Genomic DNA, 20,212 nt, shown 5'->3' on the forward strand with positions numbered 1-20,212 from the left:
TGGTTTGATCTCCTTGCAGTCCAAGGGACTCTCGAGAGTCTTTTCCAAAACCACAGGACAAAAGCATCTATTCATCTGTGCTCAGCCTTCTTTATGGTCCAGGTCTCACATCCACACATAACTACTTCAAAAACCATAGCTTTGACTAGATGGAACTTTGCTGGCAAAGGAATATGTCTGCTTTTTAATATGCTGTCTAGGTTGGTCATAACTTTTTTTCCAAGGAGCAATCTTTTAATTTCGTGGTTGCAGTCACCATCTGCAGTGATTTTGGAGCCCAAGAAAATAGTCTGTCACTGTTTCCACTGTTTCCCCATCTATTTGCCATGAAGTGATGAGACCAGATGCCATGATCTTCGTTTTCTGAATGTTGAGATTTAAGCCAACTTTTTCGCTCTCCTCTTTCACTTCTCTCAAGAGGCTCTTTAGTTCCTCTTCACTTTCTTCAATAAGAGTGCTGTCATCTGCATATCTGAGGTTATTGATATTTCTCCTGGCAATCTTGGCTTCCACCTGTGCTTCATCCAGCCTGGCATTTCTCATGATGCGCTCTGCATATAAATTAAGTCACCAGGGTGACAATATCCAGCCTTGACGCACTCCTTTCCCAGTTTGGAACCAGGCCTGTGTTCCATGGCTGGTTCTAACTGTTGCTTCCTGACCTGCATACAGATTTCTCAGGAGGCAGGTGAGGTGGTCTGGTATTCCCATCTCTTGAAGAATTTTCCACAGTTTCTTGTGATCCACACAGTCAAAGGCTTTAGCATCGTCAATGAAGCAGAAGTAGATGTTTTCCTGGAATTTTCTTGCTTTTTCTATGATCCAGTGGACGTTGGCAATTTGATCTCTGGTTCCTCTGCCTTTCCTAAATCCAACTTGAACATCTGGAAATTTTTGGTTCACATATTGTTGAAGGCTGGCTTGGAGAATTTTGAGCATCACTTTGCTTTGCCTAACTCTGTTTATTCTTTTTTTTTGTAATTTTATTTTATTTTTATCTTCTATTCCTATTCTTTATTTTTTATGAAAGAGCCTACTTTATTTTTTTTTAATTTTTATTTTTACTTTATTTTGCTTTACAATACTGTATTGGTTTTGCCATACATTGACATGAATCTGCCACAGGTGTACATGAGTTCCCAATCCTGAACCCCCCTCCCACCTCCCTCCCCATATCATCTCTCTGAGTCATCCCAGTGCACCAGCCCCAAGCATCCTGTATCCTGTATCGAACATAGACTGGTGATTCGTTTCTTACCTGATAGTATACATGTTTCAATGCCTTTCTCCCAAATCATCTCTCCTTCTCCCTCACCCTCAGAGTCCAAAAGTCTGTTCTATACATCTGTGTCTCTTTTGCTGTCTCTCATAGAGGGTTATCATTACCATCTTTCTAAATTCCATATATATGTGTTAGTATACTGTATTGGTGTTTTTCCTTCTGGCTTACTTTACTCTGTATAATCGGGTCCAGTTTCATCCACCTCATTAGAACTGATTCAAATGTATTCTTTTTAATGGCTGAGTAATACTCCATTGTATATATGCACCACAGCTTTCTTATCCATTCATCTGCTGATGGACATCTAGGTTGTTTTCATGTCCTGGCTATTATAAACAGTGCTGCGATGAACATTGGAGTACACGTGTCTCTTTCAATTCTGGTTTCCTCGGTGTTTATTCTAAAGAAGAGTAGATCTAATATTAATTCACTGGTTTACCTAACAAATATTTGTCATGTGATGGTTTTCTAGACCAGTCTTGTTCCAGAATTTGGGGATACACAGGTGATTACAGCAATGTCCATGACTTTATAACGCTAACCTTTTGCTCCCTGTTTAATATGTTATTAGTATGTTATTAATATGTTATTTAGTATGTTGAATTAGACTCCAAAATTTGAGTTTCTGTTAACACGTGAAATCCTCCAATTTCTTATTCATAAAAGGAAAGGGACGTTAGGCAGGAAGGAATAGTTTTACGTGTGAACAATGGTAGATGAAAGGAAGCAAGAATGTCCTCAGGAAGCACTTGCTCATGCTTCATTCATCATGAATGGGCTCTCCTTGATGCAGGGATGTTTTTTCTTAAATTTTAATTCAGAGAGTGACTCATTACTCGCTAAACCTCATGCCTGATATAATTATCTAAACTGCGTGGAGTAAACCGTTTTTTTTATAGTATTCAGAATGCTTAGGTTAAAGGAACTGCTTTAAAGGACACAGGAAAAATTATATGGTTTTACAGAGGAAAGAGATATGAGACTCTAATAATGATAAAATGACCTGTAATAAAGGTAGTTCACCTTTTAAAATTTCATGAAAATATTCTCACAATCACCTGAAAACATTTAAAGGCAGCTGAGTTCTTTTTCAATAGAAAGTTTATAGTCACATTGGTGTGTTAGAAGCTTTTGATCTTAGAGGAATGACAACCAGAAGCTTGTGAGCCCCTCTGCAGGAAGTGTTTCCTCTTCTTTAATACAGTTGTATGCCTGAATACAGGAAGCAGTCTGTTCTGCTAGAATGGATGATCCTCTCATCATTCTTGTCTTTTCAGCCAAGTCTTCCATAAAGATCAGGGATATACAGGCCTCCATGGGTTGTTGATTGAATCCCGATTGATCTCCCAGCTCAACCTGTATTTCTCTATATATTTCTTTTTTTGTTTAATCGGAGGCTAAATACTTTACAGTATTGTGGTGGTTTTTGCCATACATTCTATCTTCATCATCATCACTGATACTTAGGACTACATTATATGCTTTCCTAAACTTTGCTCTGGGTCTGCCATGTGTTTGAATCAACAAGTTGTAGGCAAATATGCAGGAAAAGCTCTTTGGCGTTGAGCAATTTATGGTTTAGTGCAGTTAGTCTTAGCTATTGATGAGCACTTTGCTTGAGGACTTTGCAAAAATATATAGACTGTTATTCCACACCAAGACTGGATGGCAATGATATCAGTAAATTACAAACTTTCTCCTTGTGATTTTAATGCATATTTTCAGTTGATATCCTTGAAAGTGGAAGTTTTGGTCTTGACAACCAGTAATCATAGAAGAATGCAACAAATATCATTGTCCAGGTACCATAAACAGTGAAGTTGCAGACGAGAGTGTGCCTAGCTTTGTGTGCACAGGTCCCCTCACTGAGGAAGTAACGTTTGAGCTTAAAGATGATTAGAATTATTGAGTGGAGCAGATGTAGAAGTTCAATATATGCAAGATGCATAGAGGCATAAAGTAACTCATACTATAAGTAATTTTAACATATAGAAAAATTCCGGGAGTAGGATAATGAACACACATATTACCTCCACCTGTATTAAAAAGTTGTTGGCATTCTAAATTAGCCTTTTGAAAAAACAAACCAAATCAGAACCAAAACCAAACCAAACCAAACAACCACAAACCTTTAATTTCTTTATAATGCACATGTCTGGGCGATAAGGCAGTTGATGTCTCAGTCATGATTTTTTGATTCATAAATAATAGGCTCATTAAAAATTGATATTCCCCTACCTATTTGTCTTTAGGAAGAAACAGTCTAGTTTCTCCGCTTACTTTCTTCTAATCCTAAAAGTTTGATTCTTTGTGTGTATGAGGAGGGATATATTTTGCCAACAAAATACAATAAACATATGGTTTGCTCTGCGTGAGTGAGTGAAAGTCACTCAGTCGTTTCCGACTGTTTGCGACCCCATGTACTATACAGTCCCTACTAGGCTTCTCCAGGCCAGACTACCAGAGTGGGTAGCCTTTCCCTTCTCCAGGGGATCTTCCCAACCCAGGGGCTGAACCCAGGTCTCCCCTATTGCAGGTGGATTCTTTACCAGCTGAGCCACAAGGGAAGGCCAAGAATACTGGAGTGGGTAGCCTATCCCTTCTCCAGCGGATCTTCCTAACCCAGGAACTGAAACAGGATCTCCTGCATTGCAGGCAGACTGTTTACCAACTGAGCTATCAGGGAAGCTTTTGCTCTTATATAAATACATCTATTTTAAGATAATACTTTCTGCAAGCCTCTCGTACTCACAGCAGTGCCAGACTGTGACAATATGTTGCCATATTTCTTTGGAAAACCATTTGATATATTCTAGTACTGAGCTGCTTGCTTATGCTCCATGAAGACCTATGGTGATACTGAGGATGGAAAAAGAGGATTATCAGTGAGGTGTTTGAGATGCAAATTTACAGCAGTACATTTTCCATTAGAAGTTCGGAAATTAGAGACTATTGGAAAAAAAGACTCAGAGTTAATGTTCAAGGTGACAGTTTTTTTTCTGGCCCCTCAAAAATGAAATGTCAAAAGTAAACAGTGTATTAGCTTTCATAACCTTTGTTTCTAGCCATTTATTTCTGATATTCAGGAGCCTGCTGATTATTGTCCAGACCCAGTCTTGTTTTCTGTGTTGACTTGTCTGAACTATGCAATATACATTATTAGAGCACTGAGTATCTAATGAAATAATGTTTGGGCAAAGTGTTTCTCAGTTACTTTCTAAGAAATATGTATGTAACATGCTTTGGAAGTTGTATCAAAATATCATCTCCATTCATAGATAAAATGATTTAAAGTTTTGGGGAATTATTTCAACTTGTTCATTGATTCTTCACTATATAAGAAGTATTTATCAAACAATGTAAAATATACATTAAAGATAATGCTCATATCACAAAGATTTATTTGCACTTAGACAATTATTAATTTGGAAAATATATAAGTTGTTGGAACCACTGATATGGAATTTAGAGTTTTGCTTGGTGTTAAGCATTCTTAGTCATCACATTAAACTGAAGCTATCTGATTCTCTTTTTGGTGGTTTATTTTTGCTCAGAACAGATAGTGCTTCATGAATGTAGATATGTGAAACTTCTAAATGTTACCAGGGCTTAATGTTTACGACTGTCAGATCAAAACTATCTGATGCAAATTTCTCTCAGGTGTTCATGCAGTCAGAACTTACTTTCAGGATTTTCATGCTAGTCTGAAGCATGAATGAAATAATATCTAAGGTGATCCATCTTCTCTTCCTTGGGCCAGGACATAATGACTATCTCCACATGACACTATGGTGACTCACCAGATGTATAAATATAGTTTGATTTGTGATTCTAGAAAAAAATAAAGAGATTGTTGGTTCCACAGGCACTCAGACTGCTGGTGGTAAACAAAGATATTCATAAACATCATCACTTGAGGGGGGTACTTGTCCCAGATTTTCAGTGTATCCTTTGCTGTCTAGGTATTGGGAAATTTTAATAATGTATATATTTTCTTGTATGTATGATAATGGGCATATTTGCAAAGTGTAGCACTTAGAATGATTGGGAAAGTTTGAGGGCAAAAGGGAAAGGGGTGACAGAGGATGAGATGGTAGGATGGCATCACTGACGCAGTGGACATGAGTTTGAGCAAACTAAGGGAGATAAAGAGGGGCAGGCGGCGTGTGGCAGTTCATGGGGTCACAAGGAGTCGGACGTGACTTAGCACCAAACAGACAATAGTAGTAATAAAATACATTTTTTTCCTTTCATAATCAACAACTAAGAAGTTTGACTAGAGGGGGATAGGTTTTATGTTTTCACTGCCCAGAATCAATTTCCATTTATTGTCAATATCTTCACATATTTTTTTTGAAAGGTGATCTCTCTGCTATTGTGTGTAGTCTGGAAGGTGGAATCAATTAGTTTTTTTTTTGCTTTTGTTTTTGACTTACTGAAGCTGAAGGGGTTTCCGCATCTGAATACACAGTTACCATCAAGGGGTACATGTGAAACCTAAGTTTATCCAGAAAGATCCTCTCTTTTAGAATTTTATATCTCCACTGGAATGAAACAGGATGGAATAAATAACAGACTCAGTTATTTCAGCGGTATTTTCAGTTTTTCAGAAAAGCAGTTCCAGTGCGTTCTTGCTTTGATTCTAATCCTGGTTTTTGCAGAATATAAATGCATCTATTTACTAACACCCTGACAGCCTTCTAATAAATTTCTTTTTATTAAGTTGTCTAGAATAGATTTCTGTGGTTTGCAAACAAATAACTCTAATGTAGGATACACTAAAGTTAAGTTGCATTGGTAACTGACATGAGCAACTTCGGCAAGGAAATACTGTGCCTTTTAAGCCGCTAGTCCAGACTTTTTTACTGGTGTCTGGAGTCTATCAATTAGCTGCCACCTTTTTTGAATCTTTTTTAAACTTTGAAAAGTCCTTTTGCTCTTGACCTTCAGAAATGAACAATTCTAATAAAATATTAAAAGATATGGACCTGATTTATTTTAACAGAATGAAAATGAAAGGAGAAAGGTTTTTCTTTTTTTTTTTTTTAGCGTGACAATATCGATGTCTACTTGCCTCAAATTTTAATGCAGAAGCTGTCAGTGTACATTAGAGACAACTCAGTAAATCTTTACAGAGAAGAGACATTGAAAAATATTCTCCTGATTATCCATTTCCCTCTTGAGCCCAGGGCTACACTGCACATGATATACAGTATGTCTCAACCAAAATGGAAAATATAGCTAATTACCATTTGAGTCAAAGGGATTTTTTTGGGGAAAAAAAAGGTGAATATGCCTATTTCTAATTATCCAGAGCAAAAGACTTGCGTTTGTGAGTGCTGCGTTTTCATATAGCTTCTTCTTGTCTTCGTCACGCTTCTGTTTTTGCCTTCCTGTCATTTGTATGTTATATGCAAATATAACATGTGCATGGAACATGCACACGTGTGTGTGTTATGACCTATTTTAATTTTTCTGTTGCTCATTTGCCACACAAAAGGAATGTAGGAGAAGGATTTGCATCCCACAGTACTTTTGTAAAGGGTAGGTGGAAAGAAATCCCTTTAGTTGAAATCATGGCTGTTTTACTAATTTCCCTGATACACATGCTTACAGAAATAAGCTAGGGAGAGTCTTTACCATTCCAGTGGTTTTTCACTATCATGGAAGAGTTTGATCCTGGCAAGCATTGCAGCTGCTTACTCTCCATGTGATGTTGAAAACATAACCTGAGGAGGTGTTTTTCAGGACTTGCTTTTTATGCTGTTTGATGAAATGCTCGGCTTAAGTGATATCTAAGGACTTTTCCCCTCTAAAATGAGAATAGTAGATATTCTTGCACGTAATTGTTAATATACGCATCCCTAGGAACAATTTCTTCAGCAGAATGAAGTCAAATTCCAGTAACTAATTTACTTTTCTGTGGAAAAAGCCAACAATAAAAATTCTGTATAATTTGCTGCATTTTCCCTGTGTTTGTTTTAGGCTCTGATAGAGAGTCTCTTCACCATGCAATGCAGTCCTTACTTAAAATATCCCATGAGCAGGATGACTCATCTAGTTTTAGAATTAGAACTCGCTGGCTAAAACATAGAGGGCTTCCCTGATAGCTCAGCTGGTAAAGAATCCGCCTGCAATGCAGGAGACCTCAGTTTGATTCCTGGGTTGGGAGGATCCCCTGGAGAAGGGATAGGCTATCCACTCCAGTTTTCTTGGGCTTCCCTGTGGCTCAGCTGGTAAAGAATATGCCTGCAATGCAGGAGACCTGGGTTTGATCCATGGGTTGGTGCCAAAACATGGTATTTGAATCACCTACTCTGAGTTTTAACTTGAAATTGAAGGCTTATAAGTTTGCTGTTGCTTTTGAATAGTATATGAACTTGGATATAGGACATTTATATTCTGTCTCCATGTAGAAAGCATTTTACAACATAGATACTATATGGTTTATTTCTCAATTTAATAAAAAATTCTTTTTGTGTCAGGATAAGTTTTTTTTTTATTTTTTTTAAATTTTACTTTATTTTACTTTACAATACTGTATTGGTTTTGCCATACATTGACATGAATCCACCACGGGTGTACATGTGATCCCAAACATGAACCCCCCTCCCACCTCCCTCCCCACAGCATCCCTCTGGGTCATCTCCGTGCACCAGCCCCAAGCATGCTGTATCCTGCATCGGACATAGACTAGTGATTCGATTCTTACATGATAGTATACTTGTTTCAATGCCATTCTCCCAAATCATCCCACCCTCTCCCTCTCCCTCTGAGTCCAAACGTCCGCTCTACAAACAGAGTGAAGTAAGCCAGAAAGAAAAACACCAATACAGTATACTAACACATATATGTGGAATTTAGAAAGATGGCAATGATGACCCTGTGTGCAAGACAGCAAAAAAAGGACAAGTTTAATTTGACAAACATTTACTGAGTGCCAGGCATGGTGGAAGATGATGAAGGTACAAAACAAAATCATTGCTGTCTTATACCATAGTAAGCTATGAGTCTACTTACTGAATAGATCCATTCGTCAAATTTAAGAGAACTCTTAGTTCCTTAATTCTCTAATTTTCTGTTTCTCCGTCCTGACGTCATTCTCCTCTGCATTTAATCTTGAAACCGTGAAACCTTCCCTTTGTCCTTTTCCTCCATGTCTTTCTATAGAGCTGCACTTAGAGGCCCAGCTGTCACCTTGGAGCATCGTTTTCTGTGACCAGGCGACTGAGCACTGGTAAAGGAAACCGCGTTACTATGGGAGGGTTGGGGATTGCTCCCAGACTCAGGTTTGAACCTGGGTCTCCTATGTTGCAGGCAGATTCTTTACCATCTCAGCCCATTGCAGAGAGAAGATTTACAGCTTCTAGCTTCGATTGGGTGCTTAAATCTTCCTGGAATTCTTATAAGCTTTTCAGCAGTCTCCTGTGCATTATTATTCTAAGTGCCCACAATTCTTCTCAGATTCCCTGCTGCTGCTGCTAAGTCGCTTCAGTCATGTCTGGCTCTGTGTGACCCCATAGATGGCAGCCAACCATCCCTGGGATTCTCCAGGCAAGAACACTGGAGTGGGTTGCCATTTCCTTCTCCAATGCAGGAAAGCGAAAAGGGAAAATGAAGTCCCTCAGTCGTGTCTGACTCTTAGTGACCCCATGGACTGCAGCCTACCAGGCTCCTCCATCCATGGGATTTTCCAGGCAAGAGCACTGGAGTGGGGTGCCATCGCCTTCTCCGTCTCAGATTCCCTAAGCCACTTGTATTCTTTGACTCCCAGAAGTAGACTGTGCCTTGGAAATAATAAGAGAAAACAGACTAGATTAGACTAGGAGGAGTCTTCTAGTTCCTCAGCCTTTCACCTGCAAGATCTCTGCATACACCCGAGTAGCCTTTTATCCACTCTTCTCATAAGAAACAGTCATTTTTTTTCTGAAAAAACACCCTCCTCCTTTGCCATGAATCCCACACCATCCCCATTTGCTCAGGTACTTTGGTTCATCAAGTATCATGGCTGAATCTCCCAACTTGAACGTTTCTTTCTATACTGACTCCTTTGAACAAATTTCTACCTCTCCAGCCTAACACAATTAATAAATCCAGAACTCAGCCTTGTATATTGTTGCAGCCATTACATCATATCATTCTGTCCACTAACAACCAAAAAGTAGAAAAAGAATATCCTTGGTTCTTACTCTGGCCTCTTATACGTAGCTTGTTGTAATTAGAATTCCACTCCTGGGAATCAATGAAAGGACTTTTGCCAAAGTTTTGCAAAACTTCTACTTGTAAAGTTGAGTTGTTTATGGTTCTTGTATGATTAACTTCTGAGTAGCATTTGATAGTAGACTTGACTCTCTCATTTTTCTCCTCATTGAGATGCTCTCCTCTCCTGGCGTCTTCATTTTCCTTCTATTTTCTGAGCTGTCTTCCTTCGCCTCCTCTTTGGACCTGTATCCTCCACCATCCTCCATGTTTATGTCTTTTCCGTGGTTCCATCCAAAGCCCTACTGTCTCCTAAAAAAGATATTGAGTGACCAATAAGTGAATTTTCCCAGGTTTTCTGTCATCTCAATATGGCCTTTGGATGCCTCTGTGATCTCCCCTGCCTCAGTAAGGAGAAATGGAACTGTGTTTCTGAGGAGATCCATGACTATAGCAAAGACATAGTTTAATGATTCCACATCCTGATTTGAAGTACAGTTTCCTCCCAGGCATCGTGGCACGTCTCCGACTCCTAAAAGAGCTCCTTTTGGCTGCCCGGTGGCACCTGGGCTTGAGTTTATGTAAGACTGACCTCGTAATGTCTGTGTCCTAAATCAGGCGTTTCACTCTATCTTAGTAAACGGTCCTTCAGTTTGACTTGGTTTCATAAGCTAAACCTTGGGAGTCATTCTCTATTGTTCCAGGCTTGCTCTTTCCTACTGTCCACAAACCCTGTCTCTCCCTAAATGCCTCTTCGGTGAATTCTGTCCTCTCTGTATTCTTAGACTCTTAGCACTGTCCAGCATGATTCTCAATTGTTATTGTGTTAATAGTCTCACAGCTAATGTTTCTGCCTCTCAGTTAGCTTCTTTCAGCTCTTAGATATCTGTTTGTTCAGATTCTTATGCGATATCTTCACACTGTTTTTTCATTACCTTCATGATAGAACTCAAACTATCTTGGGTATGAAAGAAAAGGCCATCTTTTTGGCCTATTTTCATCTTGTCCTGTTTTCCCCAAGTCATTCTCTACATGGGCCCCTGTTTGGACCAAAGCTTAATGACATTGTTTGAGTTTTTGCACTGTGACTTTGCACTATAATGACTTAACCCTCTTTGCTTCAAGAAGTACTGTAAATATAATCTCCTTTCAAAAGCATTTTGATGGTCCTCAGCAATCCATTCTCAACCGCGGTTGTTAAATTCTTTTGTGCCTGCCCTCCTCACACCTTGTTCTTATCTTCCAACATATCACTAATTATGCAGTATTGTAAATACATTTTAATAGCTGTGGAACTTTTACCTAGTTTATGAGAGTGTGAGATTTTTGAGGACAATGATTATATCTTTTTCTGAGTGTCTAGTACCTTGTGTACTACTTACCAAATATATTTAATACAGAATAAAAGGGTGATAAATGAATGAATTCTAGAGGCTTCCAAAATCCAGTGAGAGTACAGATCTATAAAAGTACTTTATACATTTGTAAGGTGAGTGGGATTGTAAAAGTGAATTGGTCAGTCATGGACATGGAGTTCTTATTTTTAACTTCTCTTTACCATAAGCTTATAAGTGACACAGACCTCTAATATCATTAGTGAGTATTTACTCATATTAGAATAATGTGAACCAGGTCGGTGATTGATGACTTCAATGGAAAATACATAACTTTCAATGTTAGGATAGTATAATTTCATTGTCTGGACAGGTAATCAGGTTTCACATAGGAGGAGCTAGGAAGATGTTTATTCCTAGTTTTTTCAACTTGGAATGGCTTGTTCAAGTTATCTCCTGAATCCACTTTCTGCTAATGATCACAAGTCATAAAAACTATTCCACAAAACTCCTCCAGTCTGCAATCATGACTTTCCTGTCCCCTAACTTTATTCTGTCGCTTGATTGAACTTATTTGCCCTTCGGAGTCAGTAAAGTTTTCTTGCTACCAGCTTGGACAATAAATATCGTGGTTCTAATTCCCAGTTACGTGGCCTAAGGCTTCCTTTTGAGGAGTAACCCTTCCCTGGTTAAGCCAGGTTAGTATTTCCCACTGTAGCTGTATAGGATATAAATATCTGTAGAGCTTAAAAAACACAGATTAGCAGTTTGGAACCAGGCCAGTTAGAGGAATCCCTGAGTATAAGGTTCAAGCAAGAACATTTTTTAAAAGCGAGGAGTGAGTGTTATTGACAGAGACCCTATGGCCTTCCACAGTGACACTTATGTATTCTTGAAGCAGAATAAAGCCACCATCCTCTGTTCTTTGGAACAGGGAGTTGAGAGAGTCTATAACTCAGTGTAGAAGTATAGGTTTCGATCGAGGCAATGTTCTAAAGGAATTCACAGATAAGGTAGGGGAAAATAGGTTTTAGAATGGTACAATAAACAATTCACAAAAATTACATGGTTACTGATTCAATTTAACTTTGTTCTGAGACACACCAGATGCCCAAAATTTTGCCTAAAACTTTTGTTTTGGAAATGAAGCTTTCTAGTATTACATAAATTTTTTATTCTTCTCCTGATTACATTGAGTAGTAGATACAAGATTTTAAGTTTTCAGAGATTCAATTAATTTTTTTAATGCAAATCTTAAGTTTAATCTGATTAAACTTCAATTTATTTTTTTTTATTATTACTACCATCGTCATCATTATTTTGGTACCAACCTATTAAAAAGCTATTAAGGACATATACTCAATAGTTTCCAATAATGGCATCAGTGCTGTAAAAATTTGTTTCCAACATTTTTGTTTCTGGGAAGTTCTGAAAGCTGAAAAGCTAAATCTCTGAATACATTGTTTTTGTTTGCAGGACAAAAGTGAAATAGGTTTACTTTGAAATTAGAAATTGCTAATCCTATTTCCCAGAGTTGTTAACAGTGAGTCACTGTTTACAATTGGATTATCCACTGAACCAAAGGCTGTGTACCATGTGCGATGGAAATTGAAAAGGCCTGTATGACTAGCTGCCATTGATTTTATGTTACTGCACAATAGGAAATGTGCCATCTCTTTAGCAATACACTCTATAGCATTTTTAAGTACACTCTCACGATTAGAAGCACATGAAGACAGATCATTTGGTGAGGAGAAAATTAAAGATACAATTATTAATGGAACTCACTTAACTTTTTAGTACCTTAATAATAATAATATTTTTTCAGGTAAGCATTTTATAAAAAATGTGCAGATATTATCAAAGGCACTGTGTTGTGCTGGGAGATAACTTTTTTTAAGTTTAATTCCCATCACTGGATAACATACAAAGCATGAACTGATACCTTGGTGCTCACGTTATGATGGAGATGTTGTCCTCCATCCCCTTATATGTGTTTTAGTTGGAGCACTGCAGAGAAACAGAATGTGTGTGTGTGTATAATGGCACAATACACTAAACATTTGTTTCTGATTTTTATATACCTATCTGTCTATCTCTCTCTTTATATATATACATATTTTAAGGGAACAAAATGCAACCTGTAATTCCAAGCAGAGTTCCCCCTCCTCCCCATCATTATCATATGCATCATGCCCAGGCTTTGGACAATAAAATACAGACTCAGAGATCTCTATTTTTATCTCTATCTATATAGCCATATCGACATGTAATTATATACAAATACATATTCGTAAAGTGGAAAAGCTGGGAGTGTGATTAAGGTAGGGCAGAGAGTTAGGTGAGATACAGTGTGAAGGAGTAGAGCCCCAATAAATTATGTACTTTAGGTTTGAGTATGAGTAGGACCTGGGAGCCAGGACACTCAGAAATGCTCCTGTCGCCAGGCCTCTCGATACCATCCAAAGGGGTCTGAAGGCTTGGGTTCTGCCCATGATTTGGCCTGGAACTGAAAGGTAGAATTGTAGCTGATATCACCTGGAGACTAATGGTGAGCAAGGGTTTGGTTTAGGTAACATCTCCACTCTAAGCCAAGGTTTTAGGGGAAGCCGCAAGTTCGGAGTAAGAGTCTTTGAAGCTTGGGAGGTGCAAGGAGTTCAGTTCAGTTCAGCCGCTCAGTCGTGTCCAACTCTTTGAGACTCCATGAACTGCAGCACACCAGGCCTCCCTGTCCATCACCAACTCCCGGAGTTCACTCAGACTCACGTCCATCGAGTCAGTGATGCCATCCAGCCATCTCATCCTCTGTCGTCCCCTTCTCCTCCTGCCCTCAATCTTTCTCAGCATCAGGATCTTTTCCAATGAGGCAGTTCTTTGCATCAGGTGGCCAAAGTGTTGGAGTTTCAGCTTCAGCATCAGTCCTTCCAATGAATATTCAGGACTGATCTCCTTCAGAATGGACTGGTTGGATCTCCTTGCAGTTCAAGGGACTCTCAAGAGTCTTCTCCAACACCACAGTTCAAAAGCATCAATTCTTCAGCACTCAGCTTTCTTTACAGTCAGCTCTCACATTGCAAGTAGAGGACAAGGCAAACTAGATAGACAGGCAGGGCGGCCTGCATTTTTGAGGTCTCCTTGAGCTGGAGTTTGCTCTTGCTATAGAGTCTGAGAAGCTAAAGGTCCAGATGATGGGGGAGCTGTAAAAGGTGAGATGAGGAGGGGTGCTTGGGGGCACACAGGGTTCTGGAACTTTCTCTGCCTGCCTGGCTGCTTCTCACTATCACCCTCCTCCTTACAGGGCTAAAGGTTCTAGCCATCCATCGGTCAAGATAGCCAATAGATCTGACCTCTAAGCGTCATATTTTTGTTTTCCTTAGTTTCTTCTGGGAACCTTCACTTGGGAGTAGAGACAGGGAGAGGTCCCAAACATAAACGCTGTGTGTGCTTGAGTCCAGACTGGGTTTGCCCTGTACAGTGAGTGCCAGGGATGAGAGAAGGAGGACTGCTCCCTTATTATGGGGAGGAAAGCCCATGTCCCACAACCCCAGGGCTGCAGGAGGCATGGAAGATACCCATAAGAAGGTCTCTGCTGACAAGCACCTGTCAAGCCTGGAGGCGACTTCGTTTGCCCTTAACTGGTCACCAGCAGTGTTTCATAGGGATAAATCTGGAGGTCTAGGCTTCCATTCTCATGCCTTATAAGCTAAAGTCAGAATTATTGTCAGCTCAGAGTGGTCCTGCCATAAGTAGGGAGAGAACGGTTAGACCTTCCATGGTTCAGGGAAGTATGGAAAGGGTGTCTGGTCCAGTATGGACTGGTACCCTCTGGAAAGGTAATGATTTCTCCATCTCTTCTTGTTTTAAGACCCTCTTTCCCAAGTTGGACATTGCCTTACTGAGTTTCTCTCTCTGACGCTTCTTTGAGAGCCTTCATTTTTTTTTCTCTGGGGTCATTATCTTGCTCTTCTTCCTTCTCTTCTTCTGCCTCCCTGTGAGATGTTGTCTGCTTCCTCCATTCTGTCTCCACAATGAAGAGTCAAGGGAGGCAGACCAGAAGGCAGGTTTGATCTTGGCCATTTGATTGGTTCCAGAGCCTGGGATGCAGGGAACTTGGATGACTTGGTGATGAGTTCCTCAATGAAGGGCTTGCTGAGGGCTGCCTCCCATGAACTCTCTCTGTGTGTAGATGAGTGACCTCTTGTAAATGTTGGAATGTGAGTGCATGGTCTTGGCATGAAAGAAATGGTACAGGCTGGTTCTTGGAGCTAAAATCTGAAGATGGTTAACAGTATTATATAGTAAATCTAGTCCCAAATATATGGACACATGAATTTATAAATAAATTTCATCACTGACTCAATGGACGTGAATCTGAGTGAACTCTGGGAGTTGGTGATGGACAGGGAGGCCTGGCATGCCACGATTCATGGGGTCACAAAGAGTCGGACACGACTGAGTGACTGAACTGAACATAATATATGACATTACTATAATTTTGTGAGTTGGAAAGCGTACATTAAAATGAAAGTTTTAAAGTATGGTTATATAAACATGGATAGAAATAGATGTATAAACAGTTTCCCCCCACTATTCAGCTAATAGTCTTGCGTAATCCTTAGTGCTTATGCCCCATTGGGTCAGGTCTGTGACTCATCATCAGAATTTGACTGGTCAATCAATTATATTTTTAAAATCTTTTACCTCGATCTCTGAGATTATGTTGTATTACCTCCTCTCCACAATATCCACTTATTTGGATACTTTTATTTTTAGCTGTGTCTTAGTGGTAGCAAAGCAAAATGGCAAGTCATGAAATCAAGAGAACAGCTGAAAGACCAATACAAGCAGACTTAGGTCAAATTAGTGATATTCAAGAGGGCTGAACATAGATGTGTTTTCTAGGAAACCTATAGCTAAAGCCAAAAGCAAAGCATGGATAGATGAATTGGCCAAGAGATACTTTGCAGACTGCCAACTCAGTATTGTATTACTTCCCAGTTGTCCTTAAGGACAAACAGGGCTCCTTCAGGTTTTGCTTATGAAGACAAGGGGAAATCATCTGTTTTAAGTAGCGTGTGGCTTATAGAAGCATCTTATTAAAATGACATTCTCCCTGCGGGGATGTGCATTAAGAAACAGTTCACCCAGTCTAAAATCAATTACTTCTGCCTGTGGCAAAGAAAGTCTGAGTTAAACATAATTCTCAGAGGTAGTTAGCATTCCATTGATGGTTACTGCTTCCATCCAAGAGAGGAGTTACCCAATTTAATCAATTCTCTGAATGTGAAATCTCAGATAGTAAACAACTTAGATTACAGACAGTGCAATTATTAAGTGTAACCGTTAAGGCACTGCGTTTTAACTCGGTAATTCAGAGTAATCAGTGGTTAGCTGGAGAGTTCTGATTGTTTAATACTTACTTGAACTTTTATGGATGTGAGAGTTGGACTGTGAAGAAAGCTGAGTGCTGAAGAATTGATGCTTTTGAACTATGGTGTGGGAGAAGACTCTTGAGAGTCCCTTGGACTGCAAGGTGATCCAACCAGCCCATTCTCAAGGAGATCAGTCCTGGGTGTTCATTGGAAGGACTGATGCTAAAGCTCAAACTCCAATACTTTGGCCACCTGATATGAAGAGCTGACTCACTGGAAAAGACTCTGATGCTGGGAGGAATTGGAGGCAGGAGGAGAAGGGGACGACAGAGGATGAGATGGTTGGATGGCATCACCGACTCGATGGACATGGGTTTGAGTAAACTCCGGGAGTTGGTGATGGACAGGCAGGCCTGACGTGCTGCAGTCCATGGGGTCGCAGAGTCGGACACAACTGAGCGACTGAACTGAACTGAAATTTTATTCAGAAGTAAACACAGAACAAGTTTGAATATTAACTTATTTCCATGATTCTAGACCCTCCCCCTCTCGTATGTTCTCCACACTGCAGTCAGTTTTCTTTCTCAGGGAAAAACAAAGGTCTGTGTTCTGCTTCACTATTCATCTGTTCATCTGTGTTCTCTTGGTAGAATTCAAACAACCTTACACGGCTTAATGGGCCCCTGACCCTTCTTTACTTCTCTAGTCTCATCTTTCATCTCTGTACCTCTCAATCGCCTTTCCCTTTCTTCCACGTTATTTCTATATTGTGGTCATTCTGGATTTCTTTAGTTCTGGAAACATAATGTAATTTCACTGCATTCATGATCAGTCGCCAAGTCTTGTCTGACTCTTTGCAACGCCATGGACTTTTCTTCCAGGAAGCAAGCGTCTTTTAATTTCATGGCTGCCGTCACCATCTGGAGTGATTTTGGAGCCCCTCAAAATATACTCTCTCACTGTTTCCATTGTTTCCCCATCTATTTGCCATGAAGATATGGGACCAGATGCCATCATCATGATCGTTTTCTAAATGTTAACTCAAGGTTTTCACTCTCCTCTTTCACTTTCATCAAGAGGATCTTTATTTCTTCTTTGCTTTCTACCATAAGGGTGGTGCCATCTGCGTATCTGAGGTTATTGATATTTCTCCCAGAAATCTTGATTCCAGCTTGTGCTTCATCCAGTCCAGCATTTCTCATGATAAAATAAACAGGGTGACACCATACAGCCTTGATGTACTCCTTTCCTGATTTGGAACCAGTCTGTTGTTCCATGTTCACTTCTAACTGTTGTTTCTTGACCTGCATACAGATTTCTCAGGAGGCAGGTCAGGTGGTCTGGTAATCCTATCTCTTTAAGAATTTTCCACAGTTTGTTGTGATCCACACAGTCAAAGGCTTTGGCATAGCCAATGGGTACATGCAGGTATTTATTAGGTCTCAATGTTTACCCAGATAGCATGAATTTTAAACAATAGGTGTAGTTGTGGTCCAATAAAAGGTTTTGCCAATGTGTTTATAATAAAAAAAAAAGTTATGGATATTAGTAAGATGTTTAGAAATTTTTTTAAAAAGTGATTTTTGGAATTATCAGTTTTTAGTGGTCACTCCAGTACTTTTGCCTGGAAAATCCCATGGGCAGAGGAGCCTGGTGGGCTGCAGTCCATGGGGTCACGAAGAGTCGGACAAGACTGAGCGACTTCACTTTCACTTTTCACTTTCATGCATTAGAGAAGGAAATGGCAACCCACTCCAATATTCTTGCCTTGAGAATCCCAGAGACGGGGGAGCCTGGTTGGCTGCCATCTATGGGGTCACACAGAGTCGGACACGACTAAAGTGGCTTAGCAGCAGCAGCAGCAGGGGTAAAATGGGAGAGGGCTTCAGGTTTCTCTTACATTAGTCTTAATCCCTGGCATGATTGCCTGAAGTATTCAGGGAAGCATATGAGGAAAATGCTTATTATTTGCATTGATAATTTGAATCCTTAAACTCAATATTAAAAAACTAAGATGATGGCCTCTGGTCCCATCACTTCATGGCAAATAGAAGGGGGAACAATGGAAACAGTGACAGATTTCCTCTTCTTGGGCTCTAAAGTCACAGTGGGTAGTGACTGCAGCCGTGGAATTAGAAGACAGTTGCTTCTTGGCAGGAAAGCTATGACAAACCTAGACAATGTGTTAAAAAGAAAAGACATCACTTTGCTGACAAAGGTCCATGTATTCAAGGCTATGATCTTTCTAGTAGTCATGTGTGGATGTGAGAGCTGGACAGTAAAGAAGGCAGAGCACCGAACAGTTGATGCTTTCTAACTGTGGTGCTAGAGAAGACTCTTGAGAGTCCCTTGGACTGCAAGGAGATCCAACCAGTGACTCTTACAGGAGATCAGTCCTGAATGCTTTTTGGAAGGGCTGATGGTGAAGCTGAAGCTCCAATACTTTGGCCACGTGATGCGGAGAGCTGACTCGTTTGAAAAGACCCTGATGCTGGGAAAGATTGAAGGCAGAAGGAGAAAAGGGTGGCAGAGGATGAGATGGTTGGATGGCGAAGAGTCATACACGACTTGGCAACTGAATGACAATAACATTTTTGGTTTTCAGTTTGTTTTTCACTGAAGTAGAGTTTATTTACAGTGTTGTGAAAATTCCTTCTGTACAGAAAGTGAATCAGATATATATATGTGTGTGTGTATTTTTTGTTTGTTTTTTCTTATTTTCCGTTATGGTTTATCCTCGGATATTGAATGTAGTTCCCTGTGCTATACAGTAGGACTTGTTGTCCATCCATTCTATATGTAATGGTTTGTAAATATTGTATCCATCCTATATATAATAGTTTGTACCCCAAATGACTAGGAAACTGCAAGTCTGTTTTCAATGTCTGTGAGTCTGTTTCTGCTTCACAGATAAGTTCATTTGTGTCATATTTTAGATTCCCCATATGAGTGATGTAATATGGTATTTATTCCTCTTTCTGGTTTACTGCACTTAGTATGATAATCTCGAGTTCCATCTATTTTGCAAGTGACTTTATTTTGTTCTTTTTTATGGTTGAGTAGTATTCCACTCTGTACATGTACAACATCATCTTTATTCATTTATTTGTTAATAAACATTTAGGTTGTTTCTATGTCTTGGCCATAATGAATACTACCACCATGAACATAGGGGAGCGTGTATCTTTCTGAACTTCAGTTTTATCCAGATATATGCTCAGGGGTGGGATTCCTATATACTATAGTAATTGGTTTTAGTTTTCTGGGGAATCCGCATACTGGTTTCCATAGTGGCTGTACCAACATACATTCCCACCAACGGGGTGAGACAGTCCCATTTTCTCCACACTCTCACCAGCATTTGTTACTTGTAGACTTTTATATTCTGGCCATTCTGACTGGTGTAAAGTGTTTCCTCACTAGAGTTTTGATTTGCATTTCTCTAATAATCAGTGGTTCCAAATAGGAAAAGGAGTACATCAAGGCTGTATATTGTCACTCTGCTTATTTAACTTATATGCAGAGTATATCATGAAATGCTGGGCTGGAAGAAGCACAAGCTGGAATCAAGATTGCCAGGAGAAATATCAATAACCTCAGATATGCAGATGACAACACCCTTATGGCAGAAAGTGAAGAGGAACTAAAAAGCCTCTTGATGAAAGTGAAAGAGGAGAGTGAAAAAGTTGGCTTAAAGCTCAACATTCAGAAAACGAAGATCATGGCATCTGGTCCCATCACTTCATGGGAAATAGATGGGGAGACAGTGGAAACAGTGTCAGACTTTATTTTGGGGGGCTGCAAAATCACTGCAAATGGTGATTGCATCCATGAAATTAAAAGACGCTTACTCCTTGGAAGGGATGACCAACCTAGATAGATAGCATATTGAAAAGCAGAGACATTACTTTGCCAACAAAGGTCCATCTAGTCAAGGCTATGGTTTTTCCTGTGGTCATGTATGGATGTGAGAGTTGGACTGTGGAGAAAGCTGAGCGCTGAAGAATTGATGCTTTTGAACTGTG

The 20,212-nt window shown here is 39.7% G+C and overlaps 1 pseudogene; it reads right to left on the reverse strand.

The window, feature by feature from the left end:
- Positions 1-20,212, reverse strand: part of LOC138441642 (dematin pseudogene) — a 49,010-nt pseudogene that overhangs the window by 6,800 nt on the left and 21,998 nt on the right.

This window comes from Ovis canadensis, chromosome 5 (genome assembly GCF_042477335.2).
Source record: "Ovis canadensis isolate MfBH-ARS-UI-01 breed Bighorn chromosome 5, ARS-UI_OviCan_v2, whole genome shotgun sequence".
Lineage (NCBI taxonomy): Eukaryota > Metazoa > Chordata > Mammalia > Artiodactyla > Bovidae > Ovis > Ovis canadensis.